Genomic DNA, 20724 nt, shown 5'->3' on the forward strand with positions numbered 1-20724 from the left:
GGCTCTCTGCTAAGGCAGAAAGCAGATGGATGAAAGAACTTAGCTCTAACTTTGATAAGTGTGCATCAAGATCTAAAGATAGTTGTTCTACTTAGGGTGCAATGATAAAACACTATGAGCAAAAGGTACTTGGAGAGGAAGGGTTTATTTGGTTTATTATTTTAGTGTATCGCTGAAGGAAGTCAGACAAAAACCCAAAGCTGGAAACAGGAGCAGATGTAGAGGTCATGGAAGTCGGGGCGGGAGGGTGGTTAGTTGCTGTGTATTGGTTTGTTCCTCATGGCTTGCTCAGCCTGCTTTCCTATAGACAATCAACTCAGGGGTGACACTACCCACAATGGCTGGGCCTTCTCTCAGTGAACCACGAATTAACAAAACGTTCCACAGGCTTACCTGCAGCCACATCTTATGGAGGCGTTTTCTCATTCAAGGTTTCTTCAAGGTTTCCTACTCTCAGATGACTATAGCTTGTGTCAACTTGACATAACACCATCCAGCACAATATTCGTTTCTCCTATAGGTCATTTTGCCAAAAGATCCCTGACACAGGCCGTTCTCTACAATAGGCACACTGAGGTACATCTCTCACTGACAGATCTTGTGCACCTCATAAAATGACCTCTGTAGCTATATTCTCCATCTTCCCATATGCAGGGTGGTGGATCATGAGTGGAAGCCTGGTAAGGTTGGGCTAAGGTTATAAGCCATGGAGACCCTGAAGGGATGGTAGAAGTTTCACGTGCTCCCAGCTCCAGGGCCCTGTCACATAGCCACAGCCCCCAATAGATTTGTAGCCATCAGTCACACAGGGGCAATGCCCCAAGCCCTTCCACAGGTAGAGGAGACATCCCTAACATGTCAGACCAAGACAATAGGAAGTACCTACTCTCAGACACCAATCCATCCCAAAATTGTATATAAGATCCTATCCAGAAAGGATAAGGGGTGTGAGTATTATTCTGTTATCTGAGAGCATCTGTCACAAGAGCTGTAACACTGCCGGGGAAGAGAACTGTCCATGCCCTTTCCCTTTCACTTGAAACCCCGACCTGGTCCATCCAGAGATCTCTCCAGGGATAGCTTCTAATTAGATTCTTCAAGTCCAAAGACGTTGCTTTGTTTTTAGCACTACACAAAGTTAAAACTTCTTCCTCTGCACTAATAATTGGAATAGATTATCTACGATGCCCAACAAGTGAGTGTAGAGTCATAGAGGAAAATACAAAACAGTCCTCTTAGGAAAATGCATAATATGACCACACAGCACTTTCCTTACTTGCTGTAAGGAGCCAGGAAATGGTGTCTGGGACCCTCTGCAGGGCAATCTTAGAAATTTGAATTAGAACCATTGAATTTAGTTATTGTTTTAATTTCTATTTGGTTTCTACTTTTAATTCCCCTGCCCTTTTATGGTATTAGCATGAAGTACTCTTTTCCTAGTTACGTTGTATAATGCTCCTTACCTACTGGTATTTTGAAAACACTCCACCCCCACATTAAGAAATGGCAACATAATGGAGCAAAAATCTGGGGCAATCTATTTTAAATAATTTCACCTGAATTGTGATTTTATTAAGTTTAGTTAATTAATTTAGTTAGTATTTCTCAGCACATTGATGTAATCTTTTTTTATTAGATATATTGCTTTACTTACATTTCAAATACTATTCCCTTTCCTGGTTTCCTCTCCGTAAACCCCTATCCCATACCCCTCCCCCATATGGGTATTCCCCCCATCCATTCCCCTTACTGCCTCCCCATATTCCCCTGCCCTGGGGCTCCAACCTTGACAGGACCAAGGGCTTCCTCTTCCTCTGGTGCCCCAACAAGGCTATTCTTTGCTACATATGGAGTTGGATCCCTGAGTCAGTCCATGTATAGTCTTTCGGTAGTGGTTTAGTCCCTGGGAGTTCTGGTTGGTTGGCATTGTTGTTTTCATGGGGTTGCAGGCTCCTTTAACTCACTCAGGATGATATTTTCTAGTTTCTTCCATTTGCCTATGAATTTCATGAAGTCATTGTTTTTGATAGCTGAATAGTACTCCATTGTGCAGATGTATCACATTTTTTTAATCCATTTCTCTGTTGAAGGGCATCTGGGTTCTTTCTAGCTTCTGGCTATTATAAATAAGGCTGCTATGAACATAGTGGAGCACGTGTCTTTGTTATATGTTGGGGCATCTTTTGGGTATATGCCCAAGAGAGGTATAGCTGGATCCTCAGGTAGTGGAATGTCCAATTTTCTGAGGAACCTCCAGACTGATTTCCAGAGTGGTTGTACCAGTGTGCAATCCCACCAAAAATGGAGGAGTGTTCCTCTTTCTCCAAATCCTCGCCAGCATCTGCTGTCACCTGAGTTTTTTATCTTAGTCCTTCTGACTGGTGTGAGGTGGAATCTCAGGGTTGTTTTGATTTGCATTTCCCTGATGACTAAGGATGTTGAACATTTCTTTAGGTGCTTTTTGGCCATTCGATAATCCTCAGCTGAGAATGTTTTGTTTAGCTCTGTACCCCACTTTTAATACGTTTGTTTGGCTCTCTGGAGTCTAACTTCTTGAGTTCTTTGTATATTTTGGATATTAGCCTCACTGACATATTCTTTAACCATCATTTTGAGTGAATGGTGATGATGATGATGATGATGATGATGATGATGGTGATGAATGTACTCATAACTCTATGCTTATCCTAACTGATACCCAGAGGAGAGGACCCTCATAAAGCATCTATAACATAAAGAAAGGGAACACGTTAGACTCCTGTTTGCAAGTGTAACAGAGTATCAATAACAGTGTCAGGGATTGGTGCTTATCCATGCGATAGGCCTCAAGTTTAGCCTGTTATAGGTTGGTCATTTCCTCAGTCTCTCCTCCATCCCCTGTGCCTGCATTTCTTATAGACAAGATAAATTTGGGGTTGAAAGCTTTGTCTCTATTGCTCCACTAGGGTTCCTGTCTGACTATAAGAGGTGACCTCTTCCGGTTCCATACCCCTAATGCTGTGAGTCACAGCTAAGGTTACCCCTATTGATTCTTGGGTACCTTCCTCATCCCAGGTCTCTGTCTCATCTTGAAGATACCCCTCACCCCCTCACTCCCATCAATTGCAGGGAGGCTCTCCCCAGCAGCTGACTCAGACAGATGTAGATACCCACAGCCAAACAGTGGATGGAGCATGAGGAGTCTTATAAAAGAGTAGGGGGAAGAATTGTGGGCCCCAAATGGAATAGAAACTCCACAGGAAGACCAACAGATCAACTAACCTGGACCCTTAGGGCCCTCAGAGACTGAGGCACCAGCCAAAGAGCATACATGGGCTGTACTTAGGTCTTCCCACACACATGTAGCAGATGTGCAGCCTGGTCTTCTATCTAGGCTGCCTCGTTTGGTCTCAGTGGGAGAGGATGACCTAGATCCACAGAAACTTGATGTGTCAGGATGGGAGGATATCAAAGAGGGCGCCATCCTCTCAGAGGAGAATAGGATGGAGGTGAGGGGAGGATTGTGGGAGAGTGTGACCAGAAGGGGATCAATGAACGGGATGTAAAGTGAATAAATAAAAGTTAAAACCAACCAAACAAACACAAAGAGAATATGAAATACGCCACGTGACTTAGTAAGGATAACAGGAACCTCAGTTTCCACCTCAGTTAATTGTGTCATTTTGGGGAGCTGCTCAGGCTCTGTGGGACTCTTTGCCATCAGGAAAACATTGAATAACAGTTAGTTGTTATAAGAATCAAGCAGGTAAGTAATTGAACGATACAAGCTCATATTTGTTGGAAATCTGCTATATTGGGTGGGCTTTTCATTGACTTAGCTACAATCTTCACTTTTGCTAATAATTTCTATAATAGTATTATCCTTCCTTGTCTTAGCCTTACATTTTGTTATATGTGATATATAATATATAGTATATATGTGGCTCAGAGTTACAGAGATTTCAGCCTATTGTCAGTTGGCACCATATTTCTGGTGAGTGGTAAGAAAGGTCATGATAGAAAAGCATGAGTATGCAAGGATAGTCACCTCATCATGGTAGCCAGGGAGCTAAAAGAGAGGGCATACCTGTGCTGGTCAGCTTCTCCTCTTCTCCTCACTAATTCACTCTAAACCCACAGATAGTGAAGCCCATGGCCAGGGTATGCAACGATTACTTTTCTCATTGCTATAACAGAATATCAGCAACAGAATCAACACCTTCAAGGAGGAATTCTGTTTTATGGTTCAGGGATATTGTCCAGAATGGTGTAGAAAGTACAATGGCAGGAAGAGGTCACAGCTATGACTGAAGAAACTTGAAGTGACTTGTTATATCACTTGGGCAGTCAGAGCTGGAAAGAAGCATCATTGTAGTCCATGTGACCCTCCCCTGGGTTGACCCACTACAAAGACCTTATCTGCTATAGGTCCCTCTCAAAACATCACCAACAATTTGGAACCAAGTGTTCAAACACATTGGGATAGTTCATATTCAATCTATAACTGCATCTACCTTCTCTTTGTTAATCAGCTCTGAAAATTTCCTCATAGATGCTATCTCTTAGGCGTACCTCAATGCAGTCTATCACTATTAACTACCAATGGGTCAGGGAAGGTTGAACAACTCTTTCTGGTTTGTACAGTTAATAGCAAACCCAAGATTCAAACCAACATAACTTGTGTCCAGTTCTCATATGCTCAGCCTTGGGATGCTATACTTCTCAAGTCAAGTCCTGACTGAGCTTTCATTCATAAAGGTTCAGGGAATGATAGGTCTCTTTGCACTTGATGTTTGTGAGCTAACACCATTGGAAGGTGTCTTTCTATATGCACAGCTTCTTTTAGATCATTTTCTTCATAGCACAGAGTAAAAGAGGAGAGAAGTGATAGATAAGTAGAAGAGGCCAAAGGCTAATCATAGGGTAGTACCATACAACTGGAGTCGCACATGCATTTCAGAGGGGTATGAAGGCTTCTCGAATTTTCTTCTACTACCCTATTATTCTAGGAATTGAAAAGATAGAGACTTCAGCTTTTCTGCTCAGCAAAATACTTTGTATACAGAAATCACCGTTGAAATTGCGATCCTGTAGTAGAAAAACAAAGTCTTCCAGTTGACGTGTAGGTAAAGGAAGATGCTTAGATGTTACTTAGCATTGACATAGGCACTCACAGGGTAGCACATCTACAGTATCCAATATGTGGTCATTGTCAGTATTAGAAACAGTACTGTTACCATTATCAAGTAGTCAGGATAGTTCAATTGCTTATATCTTGCAGATAGGTCACTGTTGTTGGTCTCAGGGTCCATAACTGGGTGACATTGATGATGACTTTTCTGGTAATACATATGTAACTATATCTCAGTACAGTACAGTATAGGTTAGGATAGTAAAGTGCTATGCTGTACATGCTGTCTTCCAGCACTATAAATCCTAGTCAATAGGGTGGAGCTTCTAGTGAGTTATTAGCTCAGTTTCTTCATGCTAGATGACATAAGTGAGTCATGTCTTTATTAAGCAATGGAGCAACAACAATATTGGAACTCTCCTGCAATGTCTGGGGTAGGTTGTCTTTGAGTCCCCTTTGGCTAACAATTCAAGACGTAATTCATACCTGGTAGGAGAGTGAGAGAGCTATGTGGAAAAGGTGGGAAGAACCAGAGGTGATAGATGACTCCGTGGAAACAGTCCTCCAGACACAATAGGGTTAATGCACTTATAAACTCGTGACCCTTAGAAACTGTAACAGCATGTATAAGACCTGTATAAATTCAATCTAGACCAAATCCCAGCATGAGAAGGGGAAGTGGGCACAAAGTCTCACCTATAACCAAGAAGCTATTTGTAGTTGGCACATGATTGGAAGAAGAGGAAAACCAATTTTCTGTATTCCAGGGAAGGGCTCATATGTAGGAGCAGTTGACTAACACAAGGACTCCGTGCCTTACTGTGTACTTTTTTTCTGTTGTAGTTTGGTAGTTTTTTCCTTTTGTTTTTGTTCTCTGGGACTTTGTTGTTGTTTTCTCTATCCTTTTGCAAGAGAACGTGAAATTGGATCAGTGGGGAAATAGAAAGGATCTGGGAAGACTGAAGGGAGAGGAAAAAGAATATGATTAAACTAGATCGCATGAATTTTTAAAGAATTAAAATTGTAAGTTTAAAAATTGTAATATTACAATTGCCAGGGCCTGCCCAGGAAACGTGGGACTTTGGTTTGGATTCTCAACAGCCATGTAAAAGCTAAGCAGGATAGCGTGCATCTACAGCTCAGAACTGTGAAGGGGACGGAGACAGAACCTGAAGCTCGTTAACCAGCTTTCTCAGCTGAATTGATGGGTTCTAGATTCAGTGAGAAAATGTCTCAAAAATAAGCTAGGGGAAGATCAAGGAAGACATATAAGAGTTTCCTTTGGCCTCGGGGGTTTGAATAGGTATGGTCCCCATAGAGTCATAGGTTTGAATGCTTAATCATGGGAGTAGCATTACCAGGAGGTATTTATTGCCTTGTTTTCACTGTGGGGTGGGGTGCTCTGAAGTTCTATCTGCTCAAGCTCTGCCTAGTTTGGAAGACAGTTTCTTTCTTGCTGTTTGAGGACAAAAAATGTAGAACTCTCAGCTCCTCAAGCATCGTTATGCTGCCATGCTTCCTGCCATAACGATAATGGACTGAACCTCTGACACTGTAAGCCAGCCCCAATTAAATGTTGTCCTTTATAAAAGTTGCCATGTTCATCATGTCTCTTCACAGCAATAAAACTTAAGCTAAGATAGAAATTGGTAACTGAGACTAGGGTATTGCTGTGATAGACCTGGCTGGCCATGACTATTTTTTCTATTTTTGGAATGTGGATTTGGATTAGGAAACAACCAGTTGGGTGCTTTGAGTAGAATTTAATAGACTATACGATTAGAAGCCCTGAGGACAGTAGTGCTGAGAGTGATGTGAACTTGGCGGCCTAGCTCAAGATGTTTGTAACCTTTCTTTGCTTCTAAGTCAGAACTCCTCTTGTCCCTGCTGTATGCTGTAAACTCCTGATTTGACAACATAGGACTGTTGGCTGCTTTGTATTTATCTGCTACTTGCCTGTCTTCCACTGTTTCTTATTACATATTTAATAAACTTATTCAGAAACAAAAAAAGAGGTTTCAGAGAAGAAGAATTTTAGTCTGATGTCTAGAGATTGTTCTTATGCTATTTTGGTGAAAAATATGACTGCTTTTTGCCATTGTCCAAAACGTTTGCATGAAGCTAAAGTAAAAAGTTTAGGATTAATTGCATTGACAAATGAAATCTCACAAACAGACTAGTAAAGATTCTGTCCCATGGTTCACTTTTATGAAGAGTGTTTTGATGAAGTGGAACTATTAGAAAGGAACTATTCAAAATGTGTGCAAGTGGAATGGAGCTAAATCCTATGTTCAAGGAAATAAACAGATTAACAATATTAAACAAAATTAAAGGAGTAGTGACCTCAGGACAAGATCCGACTCAGCTACACTTCCATTTTCTGAAAAGGAATTAAGAAAAACTTAGACCCAGGCATGGTGATATACACCTTTAATCCCAGCACTCAGGAGATAGATCATGCAGATATCTGGCTTCAATGCCAGCCTCGTCTACAGAGCAAGTTCCAGAACAGCCAAGCTTAGGCAGTGAAGGAAACCATCAAAACCAGAAAGCAGAAAGCTGATGAAGATGTAATAGAACAAGTGGGCCATATTCCAGCCCCTGCAAGCCGCACAAGTTGGCAGCTTTGGTCATGTGGTTTTGGCCTTAGAATTAAGGATTGAAGAGATGAGGGGCTTTCCTTCCACAACTAAGAAAAACTGCTTAGGCCAGGAATGTGTCACGGCTCTACCTGCATGGAGGCCCAGAGACGCCATTGTGTAAAATAGGTTATGGAATCTCCCTCTGAATCTGAGCAAAGTGGCTGAGGCCAGGTGTGTGGCAGGGGTGTCCCTGAATGAAGGCTTAGAGAGGCCTTTGCATGAAGCTGAGATGGTGAAGCCTGGATCTTCTTGGAGACCCCGAGATGATCAAAGATGCCAGAGCCATGGAATACTTGTCAAGGAAAGTTGTTCACAGAGAGTGGAGCCAACCCAAGAGAAGGAAGTGTGCTGCGGTTAACAAAGATGACAGGATTTGGAGACCCGAGGAGCATTCTGATGTCAGACATGGAGATTCAGAGTTTGGAGTTTGCTTGGACTGTTTTCTGTCTTGCTTTGGTCCAGGATTTCCTCACTGTGCTCCCTTCTCTATGTTTTGGAACAGTAATGTATATCCCGTGCTGTGATATGTTGGAAGTGTGTGATCTGCTTTTCAATTTTGATTTTATAGGGAATTACAGGTAAGAGATTACTTCTCAGAAGAGACCTGGAACTTTGGACTTTTAAACATTGCGGAGAGTGTGACAGGCTGTGGGGACTTTTGAAATTGGACTAAATACAGTCTGCATTATATTACAGCTACAAGTCTATTGGGGCCAGGGAATAGAATGTGGCGATTTGAATGATTACAGCCCCCATAGATTCATGTATTTGAATGTTTGGCCATAGGGAGTGGCACGATCAGGAAGTGTGGCCTTGCTGGAAGATTTATTTCACTGTGGGGGTAGAGGCTCAAGCTATGCCCAGTATGGAAGACAGTCTTCTTGCTGCCTGCAGATCAAGGTGTAGAACTGTCAGTTTCTCCTCCAGCACCATGTCTGCCTGCCTGCTGCCATGCTTCTTGCCATGAGGATAATGGACTGAACCTCTGAAACTGTAAGCCATCCCCAATTAAATGATGTCCTTATAAGAGTTAATGGGGTCATCATGTCTCTTCATAGTGATAAAACCCAAATTGATGCAGCCTCCAGCATATGTACACACACACACACACACACACACACACACACACACCACGCGCACACACACACATGTGTATATATTCACATATAAAGGAAAAAAACCTCTCTCATTTCAAAACCTTCAGTCGTTTTCGTTGTTGTCTGTCTATGGGAGGGAGTGCACAGGTGGTTTTATGCAAAAGCATAACACAGCTTGTTACGGGTTATATTAGCAATTCTATAAAACTGCTAACTCCCTCCTATAAGATAAAGTCCTTATTTATTTTATTTACTGTTACTACTTGGTCACAAAACTAAGACTGTGAACAAACCTAATGCTGACACATCTCTATTTGTTGAACTGAGCTATGAAATACAGACTTCTGGAAGATTTCACTGCTGTAGTTACATCTAACATGCTTCCCAAACCTAATGGGTTGGAACAAACCCATGTATGGCCCCTGGATTTTGGCAAAGTTTGGTGACTGATGATGGAGTAGGCATTCTACCTGGGGCCATCAGGCTAGTGGTGAGCTTCGCTAAGATACCTAAGGAAGAAGGGAGCTGTCTGTCTAGAAGACCAGGAGCGTTTGTTCTTCATTTCAAGAATGCTTATGGATCACCACGCGGCCCAGGTATCATGTAAGAAGCTGGTCGGGTCAGTGTGGTGGGGCGAATACCTGACATTTAAATCAACACCTGCAACCTGTGACTGCCATCTTTGTGGATACAATCTTACTTGGAGTCTTTGCATGTATAATTAAACCAACAAGAGCTCGATGAGCTCTTCCTGTTGGATTATCTAAGTGGGCTGCAAATCCACAGACAAGGGTCCTTATCAGGAACTGAAGGAAAGACAGAGACATTCATGGAAGAGGAGGCCATGTGACCGTGGAGCCAAAGGTTAGAATAAAGTGGCCCAAACCAAGAAAAGTCTGGAGCCACTAAAAACTTGAAGAGACATTGTTTCTACTCTGATTGGAGGTAGCTGCGGTTCAGATTTCTGTCGAAAAGCTTGATTTTGAACCCCCAATCCCTTCATAACTGCACGAGGATAAACCTTTATTATATTATGACCCCTGCTTTGTTGCAGTGGTCAGTAACAGCTTTAGGAAGAAATGGGTTCAGCATCTGCTTGTGTGGGGCTCGGAGAAAGAAAAACTGGGACTAAAACAACTTCTGATGGCAGGAGAGGGATGAGGCAAGAAGAAATGGGTGCTCTTAGGCTCATGATATACCAAAATCAATCTAAGGGAACATTCTTAGAAGAAATTTTTACAGTTGAGCCGGTGTCCACAGCGCCCCCTGTCTGTTTGCCCTTGTTACTGTTTCAAAGCTTAAGCAGCCCGGCACAATCACTTGATTTCTCCCATCGTTCAATGTATGGAGGTTGAAGCTGCCTCGTCTCTGGACAAGGACTCCAGTAATCATGACTGACAAGTCAGAATAAACTAGATCCAAAACCCTGAAAACATTCCAAAAAAAAATGTACTAAAGCACCCGTCCCTAGAGGTCCCAGCACCCAGAAAACCCCGTAGTCAATCGGTTCCAAAACATGATCTGCGACACACTGTTAATTAGGAGAGCTCTTAACATTTATGAGATGGAATCACCAAGCTAAGAATCCCAACTTAAGTCTCAGGGAATTTGTCAATTTGAAAAATAAACCACTTTTATAAAGATAAATTCCATTAGCTTCGATGGCTGTGCATAGGCAAAGGCAAAGTGGGGGTCTCTCCATGTCATCTTCGTATTTCTTAGTACTGTAATTTTTCTCTTTTTAAAGCATTCTTCTTAAAGACGTATTTGAGCGTTGACAAACTAGACAGGAACCATGGGAATATGAATACGCGTAAATACCAAGTCAGACGTTTCTTAAAGATGTCATTTATTCTAAAGTGTGCAAGAATTACTTCGAAACCATTAGTGTCTGGAATTCTCTAAAGGCAGAGACACATTTTAAAAACACACTCTTCCTTTCAGACTTTGATAGTGTTAAAGAAAGATCTTTTCTTCAACAAGAAACAAAACAATATTGCTTTTGACCTGACAGGCTATAAGTTGTTTTTGTTTTTGTTGTTGTTGTTGTTGTTGTTTGTTTGGTTGGTTGGTTTTTGTAAATCAGGATCTTGGTCTCTACAGGTGTTCAACCCCTAGGAGGGACTGATTGGGAATCTCAGTGGAAAAAAAAATGTGTTGTGGACTAGAGAGCTTTAGGTCCTGTATTGGGGTGGGGCAAGTCAAATTTCCAACAGCATTTGAGTTTTTCATTTTTTCAGATTTTGACATTTTGTAGTCTTTAAATGAAGCAGCATTACTTCTATATTCTAGAAGGTACAGCATTAAATCAAAAGGGTCTAGGGCAGAAGCTTTCAAATGCATTGTACTATCCGGCCAGCCTTTAAGAGTGAACTTCTTTCCATAAAAGATTCAAAATAAGGAAAACAGTCATGGAACTTCTCCATGGCTTGTTTTTTAGTATTACTCAGAAACTTCCCTTTTCAGGGTCTTCAGAAAAAAATGATGCGGCCCTGGGCTGAGAAGTTACCTGGAGAAGACTTAAGGAGGGCTGTTTGCATTCCACAATTACATACAAGCTTTGCAGTGCGCATGCGCTTTACAAGAACCCCGGTCCTGATGGCTTTTGCATCTCAGAGTGGACTAGAAAATGAGTTTGGAAGGAAAACAGCCTCTTTTGGAGCAAAGCTTTTTCTGATTCTGGCTTGAGTTCCAGAAACTCATCTGAGAGGATATGAGGGTACAACCGTACCCCCTCATTCTTCCTCTCAATGCGAATCAGTAATGTTCTTCAAAAAGACTCCCCTTGTATGGATTCTGACGTTGGACATACAAGGAGAATTTTGTTTCAGGGAACCAAGAATGGGGAAAAGGAGAAAGCCAGAGAAGACAATAAATGACGAGAGAGAAACAGGGAGACAGAAGGACACTGCGCGCGACACGGTGTGCTTTGGCCTCCGTCCCGATGACATATCTTCTCATTCACTTGAACGTGTACCTGGAATTAATATAAGTTCCTGCAGACAAAGGAGAGGGAGCCCAGGGTGGTTTAGGGCGTTTATTTTATATTCCCCATGCTTTGACTTGTAGAATAAGTAGAAAACATCTCACAGACAGGTAGTGTTGGGGGTGACAGCTTTGTGCTGTCTGCAGAGCTGTCTTTCTCTTACAGTTTCTTATGAGTCCCCCCCTCATTCTTGTCAGAAATTAACCAGCCTGCGATATGAATTAACAATTAAGGAAGCCTTCGACTGCTCTGTTGGCATGTAGGGTATTTGAAGGTACGTGGCGTGCAATGCAATCATAATTATAGAGACAAATTATGGCTGTTTCTCTTCTGTTTTGATCTGCTCGTTGGGAAAAAGAATGCCTGAGGATTAACACACTAAGTTCACAGGAAATCCTCACAACAGAGTGTGAGCTCATTGTAAGTGTTCCGTACTGTGAGCCCTCATTATTAAATGCTTTCCTTCTCCTGATAAATGCTATTTTGCTTTAGAAGCTGCATGTGTGCAGATAGGAGAAACTGGGAAAAACAAGTTGAGTTTAAAACCTTCTGATCAAATGGTCTCAGAAGACCAAAAAGAAAAAAAAAAGAGGTTTTAATTTCCCTGCTCTGAAAATCAACTTTTGCGTGTGCTCTAATCTCTGTTTTGATCCATATTCGATGAAATGAATATGAACAGAACGGAGTCTGGAGTTACACTCAACATTCGAACCCCTCTAAGTTCTTAGGATAAGTTGCTTAGGCTTGTCTGTGAAGAGCATTACCTAAGAAGTGGGGGCAATGATCCTGTGGTGGATAGTGAGAAAACTACATGGTATAAAATGCACTGAGTAAATAAATTATGATGAAATCATGTTGGATTTATTGTTGTTGTTGTTGTTGTTGTTGTTGTGTGTGTGTGTGTGTGTGTGTGTGTGTGTGTGTGTGGTCACAGTCATCTAGAAGGTAGCTGCTATGACCTGGTGTCTAGCTCTTGTGCTCTGTAGGATTCTTAAGGAGGATTCTGTCGTTTTATATTTCCATACAATTTTGGGTGCCTTTCCTTGGTCTCTTCCTCCCCTGTTATTATTTATAGAATGCCTTAGAGACTGCAAGGTTCATTACAGGAATGTCCTCTCCTATCAGAGGTTTTAGAATCAGCTGCACTGGGATCCAGCAAGTGTTCCTTCCAAGAAAGGACAGAGATGGGACAGAGGACGGAGGCAGTCACAGTTGCCAGCCGCAGTAGAGTGGGAAAGGGGCATGGAGGAGGCTCTCCAGGAGCCGCCCCTTGTATTCAGGAAGAGGGAGTTTTTCCCCCAGGGGTCTACAGGCAAAGAGCATTTTTGGTTAAAGCCACACTGGACAAAGTCAAGCTGAGATCTGCATTCACCGATGTCCCAGTCAGATGGCTGAGCAGGGAAAACTTTTTAGATGAAAGATCATATTTCATAATTCTTATTGTAAATTATTATGAATGGTCCTTAGAATTATTCAAAAGAAATGTGAAATTTTCGAAAAAAACTTCCTAGCTGTATGAAGGGTCATATTCATGGCCTGCTAAACACCAGGCTCTGTTACATACTTCATGTGTTTCGCTAACTGAGCGTATTGCTATTACTGATATGTCCTTTCGTAGGGGAGGAAACTGAGGCATAAAGATGCTAAGACACTTGCGGAAGATGGCACATCAAGCAAGGGAGGAAGGAGACATTGGATTCAAGACAGTCTGGCTCCCAAATCCAGGCCCTGCCTTTGTACTCTCTCCTTTACAGCAGCAAACTGGAACCCGAAATATCAAGACATCACTTCCAGTGTTTTGCAATATTATTTACACTACAAGTTAGTCTGGGTGATTAAAAGCAAAACAAAACAAAGCAAAGCAAAAAACCAAACCAATCAAACCCAGACCTTTGCAGTTTGGCTCTCATTGTCAGAAGATATAAAAAGTGGCTTGGGGGGACAGACTAAGAATTTGAAAATTGTTTTCATATTTCATTATAAAATTCTGTCAGAGCAGAAGTGACTCTGAGGTCTTGCTTGAGAGCATTTGGCAATTCACCCCTGAGTAGGAGAGTCAACACTGACCAAATCTCTTTCCCATTGACCTGAGTTAGCTATTCAGTCAATCAATCAGTAGTCCATGTTACAAAAGGCGAAATGGTTGCATTTAAGTAAAAAAAAAAAAGAAAAGAAAAGAAAAATAACAATAGTAAAAATCAAAGCAGAATTAGATCCAACTTCTTCCTTGGAAGGGAATGACATCATTCTTGTAGTGACAGGTTTCAAATGTTCTCACGTATGGCTGGAGAGATTTGGGTTGGCTGTTGGGACATTCAGATTGTCACCTTAAACACCCTCTGGTAATTATGTAATGACGGCCTCGCTCTTGTTGTATGCCTGTCTGGGTCCAGGAGGAGGTGTTCACAACCCTGGGCCATCTAACTCTGGCTGGCAGCCATGCCTTTGTAGGGACCTGAGATACAGCACAGAGCTGTGAATCCTCAGGATGGAGTCTTCCTTTCCTTCTTTCTTCCCTTCTCTTTTCTTTATATTCCTTCCCTTTCTCTTCTCTGTCTACTCTTTCTCATAGTCTGTGCACTTGAATGTTCCGTGCTCCCTTTGCCTTTAAGGACGGCCTTCATTACAAATGCATGTTTGGGCAGGCCAGGCCTCCCAGCAAACACTTGTCCTCCTTGGCTAGCTGGGGGACAGTTAAAATATGCTGGATTTCTTTTCTCTCAGTGAGGTCTGAGAGCTAAGGCTTCCGTGAAGAGCTTCACTTGTCGTCTGTCAGTCAGGAGACAGCCTGTCCCTCCCAGGCGCTGCCCCTGCCACAGGGGGGTGAGCAGCCTGTAAAAATGAAATAGACTTCAGTGGGATGCCTGAGATTCATTTTCTCCCTCGGACGCTTTCATCTCACTCATTTCTCTGTGTTTACAGGCCCACGGGTTTCCTGAGGGCAGCCATGATTTAGATTTACAGTTCCCCAGGCAGTCTGATTCCGAGGAAAAGTTATAACACCTGTAATGTATTACTGTCTCCTGGAGGAGCAAAGAATGTCAGGGGCTGTGGAGGTTGGCTACCCCAATAACTGCAGACTCTGTGCTGCAGCACACAGCAAATGCAGGACGCTGCACTTGTCCAGGAATGATCCCCTGCCCATGAACGGGCGCACGACACTCTGGGGTTCTTCGAGACTGGGAGGGGCAGTACCATCCATGTCTGGTTGACAGGCAGCTCTGGCGATCCAAGTCTGGCAGCAGCTAGGACCCAGACCACAGGCAAAACAGAGTTGAGGTGGGGCACACAAACCGTGGGAGTGGAAAGAGTAGAGAACCTGGTGGAGGTGGAGGTGAGGTTCCAATCACATATGCGCAGCTTGATCATCGGGCTCACCTCTTGTCTCATCATTTTCTCTTAAATTCTGGTGCACCTTTGCCATCAAGAGCAGAGTCAGCACTAATCTGAATGCTAAAGGGGTATACCCAGGACGGGAGGTTAGCACTGGGCCCCTGCCTGCAAGGTACCAAGTCTGATCATTTTCCTACAAAAATTCAGCTTTCGTGAGGGTCTGGTACTGCCCCTCAACCCAGAATCCACCTAGCGGGGCAAAATCCACACAACAAAAACCACCTTTTGAAACAGAAACCGGTGAGCATTTGAAATGTCGAGCCAGGTTTATCCGGCTTGCCGCCAGCACTAGAAGCTCTTGAACTTGGGGACCCAAAGCGTCATTGTTCTTCCCCCACAGTGCCCTGCCCTTGTTCTCCACACTCACTATTCCTGACACATCAGCACTGCTCTCGCTTCCCTGAGGGTGGCCCAAACTCCGGCTGGGAAGCTGATTCGCTTCCATGTCCTTGTCTTGTGTTGCTTGCTGTCTGGAGGACCGCAGGGGCAGTGTCTGCTAGCATCCGGAGCTGCTCATGGCAGTAGGAGTGTGGGTGAGGGAAGTAAAGGTGAGTTAATGTCTCTGGGCAGAAGAAGCACACTCGCTCATACAGTTAAATGTGGTTTGGTTTGTTAACTTCGAACATTTCTTTAACATGGGAGGCAGCGGCCTCAAAGTTCACTGATAACCTAACAACCCTGAGAAGGTGGGGGGCTGCACGGCCAATATTCATCACGCCATAGTGAGCAGGAATAATTTTAGAGTCTGAGAAGTTCTGATAGTATCTTAAGGATGACAATACATTTTTTTTTGTTGTTGTTGTTATTATTTTAACCGTTCTGCATCAACCCTTTGTTTTCGGGCTGTTCACTTTACAAGCTTGGGAAATATGTTTTTAATTGGCACCAAACGTATCATGCTACATAATCCAATATGGCAAAGGGAGTATAATCAATGGCATTTTAAATTTCAACTTGATTTATTTTAAGTAGAGCTTGGGGACCTCAAAGGAAATGTTACCTTGAGTTCCAAAGGCCAAAAGACAGGGGTGCTATGGTATCCTGGTGCAGTAGCATGCCCTACTTCCTGTGCCTTTCAAGCCCAGCTTCCCTTGCAGTGGCTTGTGGTCATCTTCTGAGCAGCATCTGGGTCTGCCCTCCCGAGAACCTGGTACTCACTCACCCTTCTCATCCACTGATGGCGAGAGGATAACCTGTTGCTGGAGGATACAGGCCATAGAATGTAGTAAGCGTAGTTTCTGAACGGCAGTGCATGGAGCCACTTCTGTGCCATTCTCCACTCTGCTATCCACAGCACACACCTTCCGACATGCACGGGAACTGATGTGAATGAGAAATGAGAGGCAGGGCTCATGGTTTAGCATTTGCTGTCACATGTTCTCATTAGCGCGTCTCCATTTGGCCTCTGGATTTTAGAACATCAAGATTACATAACAGAATTTTAATTTGGGAGAAATTAGTTGCATGTTATAGCCTTCCGGGGCATGGTTTCTAATGCTGTATTAAAAAAATAACCTTAAATACAAAATTTTCAATTCCGTTCTATTCCTAAGATGCATTTGGCCATAAAAACCAAACCCCTGAGGGTAGTCGGGTAAGTTGGTAAATACATATTCATCCAGTTGAAAATATTCATTGTCTGCCTACAATGTATTAGGCTCCAACATAGATTCTGGGGATAGGGAAGGTGGCAGGTGGTAAATAAGATGAAAAGGTTTCTGCCCTGTGTCTTCATTCTCATAAGACGATATTCTGGAAAACAAGTAGATAAACAGGACATTTTTATGAATGGTGATGTGAGGACCATAGAGGATCTTTGTAAATAATGCCTGGGTGTAGGAAATAGGACAGAAGAATTCTTTGCTCTTCTTCCAAGGGGCCACTGCACACTGGGTGTTGACCTGAACAACTCAGAAAATCAATTATAATTTTGATATATTCCTTCTTTGAAATTGTTTTAAGATCTAGAACTAAGCAGCTATTGTGTCTGGAGTTCCTCCGGGGTCTTTGCTGCATGAAATGATGCTCTCACTTGGTTGTTTGTTTCTTTGCAAGGGAACTGAATTCAGATTTATTTTCAGAGGGCAACAGTGTGCTGAGGCTTATGAAACCTGCTCTTTTGAAGTTTACACCAGCTTTTCCCAGATTATCAGATCCAGCTATTGGAAGTAGGCTGATCCAGATCCAGAAAGGGAACACAGTGTGTGTCTGTGTTTGTGTTTGTGTTTGTTTGTGTGTGTGTCAGTGTCTATGAGTTTGTATGTAAATGTGAGTGTTAGTGTGTGTGTGCCAGATATGTGTGCATGTTTATGTGCGCACATATGCCTGCATGTGTGCATGCATGTGTATGAATGTGTATGCATTGTGTGTAATAATGAATGTGTATGACTGTGTGGTATATGTATGCATGGTGTATGTATAAGAGTATGCAATATGCATACATGTATGTGTTTGTGAGTGTGTGCATTTGTGTGAGTGCTTGTGTGAATGTATGCATATGACTCTGTGTGTGTGTGTGTGTGTGTATAATATTTAGGGATGAGGCCTCTGTGATGTACAGTGTCTAATTTCTTCAGTGTTTAAGTTTTAGCAGAATGGAGCAAATGACTAGAGCTGAACTGAGCTTACAACCTTGATGTGCATTTGGCCAAAAGAAATTAGTCCAGACTAACATTAACAGGGACATCTACTTAATGTTTTAACCAAATTAGGAAAAGAACTTTAACAAAATATTTGTTCTAGCAAGTATCTCATAGGGGTGCAGGGTCAGAGGTCATTTAAAAGCAAAGGAAAACCCTCAGCTTTACTTGGGCTCAGGCCAGGTCAAGAGCTTTGTGTTTTAATAAACACTGGCACACTTTCCCTCCATAGACACCATTCTTGTATTTTATTGCTAGTCACCTTTTCTTTCATGTCTCCAAAGCTTTATTTTGTTAAAGAGATTCACCTTGCCAAAGAAGGCAGATGGGATCACACATTTGGAGAAAGACCCCAAAGAAAATGCCACTGGCAAACACTAACACTAAGTCTGCCCTCCATAAAGGTAAATATGATTTAGACTGCAATGTGAAGTCCCCTCAAAGTATGATTATATGTGCTTTTGTCCCCGTTCAGTTCTGTTCAGAACGTTACTAATCGTGAGGAGAATAGCTTCTCTTTTCATATGTGCCATAAATAAATACTTAAAATGATCTAAAGTATTGCAAATTCTTAAGGCAAAATTGCAGTAGTGAATAATAAGGGCTTACACTTACAGTAGGGTTATTATGGCCCAAACATTGTGCTCAGCACTTTGCATGATTTTTTTTTAGAGAGAAGAGCATTTGGGACTGAGAGGGCATGGAACTTACTTACGTTTCCATCGCTAGGAAGAGGCAGATCCAGGAATCCAGTCATCTAAGACTGCCTGGCTCCAAGTCCAGACTATTAAACAGCACATTTCCTCAAATACAAAGTCAACAAATGTCAAGTGACCCTTGTGACAAATGGTGCATCCCGACTAAGTAAAGAGCACTCTATTTCTAGGCCAAAGAATCCACTTTAATTTGCTTTTCTTAGCAGAGGTCTTTGAAATGGCAAGACATGGTAGCCACTGTGTGGAGACTATCTGAAAACAGAGTCTAGTCAGCTATGACGCTGCGCTCATTATTTTTCCATCCCTGTGGACTGCCGGGGAGTTGTATCTGGAGCCCCTCTTACCTCATCTTGTCCTCCAAAGCACCTCCACACCTACATCTCATGAGCAGAATGAGCCAAGATGGCCTGGGACTCTCAGAGAGAGGGCCCAAGCATGCTCTCTGAAGACCCAGCTTTGATTTTGTTCTTCAATATGATACACCACTGTGACAGAGCTCTGGCATGGCCTAGGACAGTGACAGCAGAATGTCTTGCTGTTCCTATAATAAGAATGTGTTCTCAGAAACAGCTGGTGTGTTACAAATGTAGCCGAGTGCCTGAGAAGTGGGATGATTGGAATCCCACTCCTAAGCACGCAGGCTGTCTGTGTTTGAGAGTCAGAAAATGAGATGGAAGGAAGAATTGTAATGGGACCCGAGGGGATGAGTGTAAGACAGGGAGCGGCTCCACATGTCTGCTGACTTTAAGAACCTGTATCTTTTGCCTGACCATGATCGTGTAGGAATGTGAGAGGCAGTAGATAGTATTGTTGATCAATTCTCAGATCTTTGTTAATGAGAATGCTGTGTGGCTCTCTGTGTGCATGCATGTGAATGGCATATTGCTTACTATGAGAAGTTATTCTTTATTTCTATTGAATTTGTGGTAAGTTTTTGTTCCAGCATGTTAGTTAGAAAATATCCTAAGTCTAAGGTGTAACCTGGTTATAGAGGCTACATGAACTTGTTTATAATTTTTTTTAAAAATTGAGAATGTCGTCTGTTAACACTGTCTTTACATGATTACAACTCCTCTTTCCAATTCAACTTGTCCCATGCTCCTCTCTTCACTTTCAAGACTCCCTTCTCTATAATTATTGTTACATTTATAAGTTTATACATATATGCACACACATATTCATTTTGCTCATATGTACATGTGGTTTGATCTGACTATCTTGTGTTAGATAACCTGTCAGAGGGCTCATCCCTGGAGAAGGGAAACTGATTCTCCCCCTTTCAGCAGCCATTGGTTCCTTGAAGCTTTTCATCTAGGGGTAGGGCCTTGGGAAGTCTCTCCTATTCACATTAGCATATCATCTGGTGCTGTCAATATGAGGATCTTGTTTAGTTTACTGTTGAGATTTCATGTGTACACCATATCCTTTGTGTCTAGAAGACCCTATTAAGAAGCAAGTATCCTGGTCCTTTTATAATCTTTCCACATTCTTTTTTGCAATACTGTATGAGCCTCAGTTGTTGAGGTTGCATTGAAGATTTCATTATATGTAGATTGTAGGCTGTAATGGTTAGGATGTGGCACCCCGCAGTCACTAACTCTCTGTATTTTGAGCAGGTATGGATCTCTGTAATAGATTCCATCTATTGTAAGAAAGAAGCTACTTTGATGAGAGATGAGAGTTACATTTAAAGGTAAGTATTCAAATACAATTAGAAATTATACTTCCCATGGATCTAGAGAGTGGGAAGGAGCACCACAGAAGGGGTGGTAGGACACAGATGCTGCGACATGGGAAAGGGGAAAACCATTGGGGGACTTTAACTGGGAAGAAAGATAGAGGAATGGTGGATAACACTAAAGGTGTTTGGAAAGGCCATAGAGAAACATTATATTATATGCTAACTTGAAAGGATATCTATAAAACATATGTATATGCTAACTTGAAAGGATATCTATAAAACATATGTATATGCATACACACATAAACCAATACAATATACTTTAAAGAGACTTACACATATATATGTATACTACACACACACACACACACACACACACACACATGTACATGCACATGCACATGCACAGGTATATAGACCTTAAAATGAAGCTATGTCAGATGATGTTCTCACCCCTATA

The 20724-nt window shown here is 42.3% G+C and overlaps 1 long non-coding RNA gene across 1 annotated transcript in view; it reads left to right on the forward strand.

Moving 5' to 3' along the window:
* Positions 1–15249: 15249 nt before the first annotated feature.
* LOC103695057 (uncharacterized) overlaps positions 15250–20724 on the forward strand; it is a 150615-nt gene continuing 145140 nt past the window's right edge. The window contains exons 1-2 of the long non-coding RNA XR_010061236.1: positions 15250–15776; positions 20200–20276. This is a non-coding gene — a long non-coding RNA (uncharacterized LOC103695057). The remainder of the gene's footprint in view (positions 15777–20199; positions 20277–20724) is intronic.

Source organism: Rattus norvegicus, chromosome 1 (assembly GCF_036323735.1).
Source record: "Rattus norvegicus strain BN/NHsdMcwi chromosome 1, GRCr8, whole genome shotgun sequence".
Classification (NCBI taxonomy): Eukaryota; Metazoa; Chordata; class Mammalia; order Rodentia; family Muridae; genus Rattus; species Rattus norvegicus.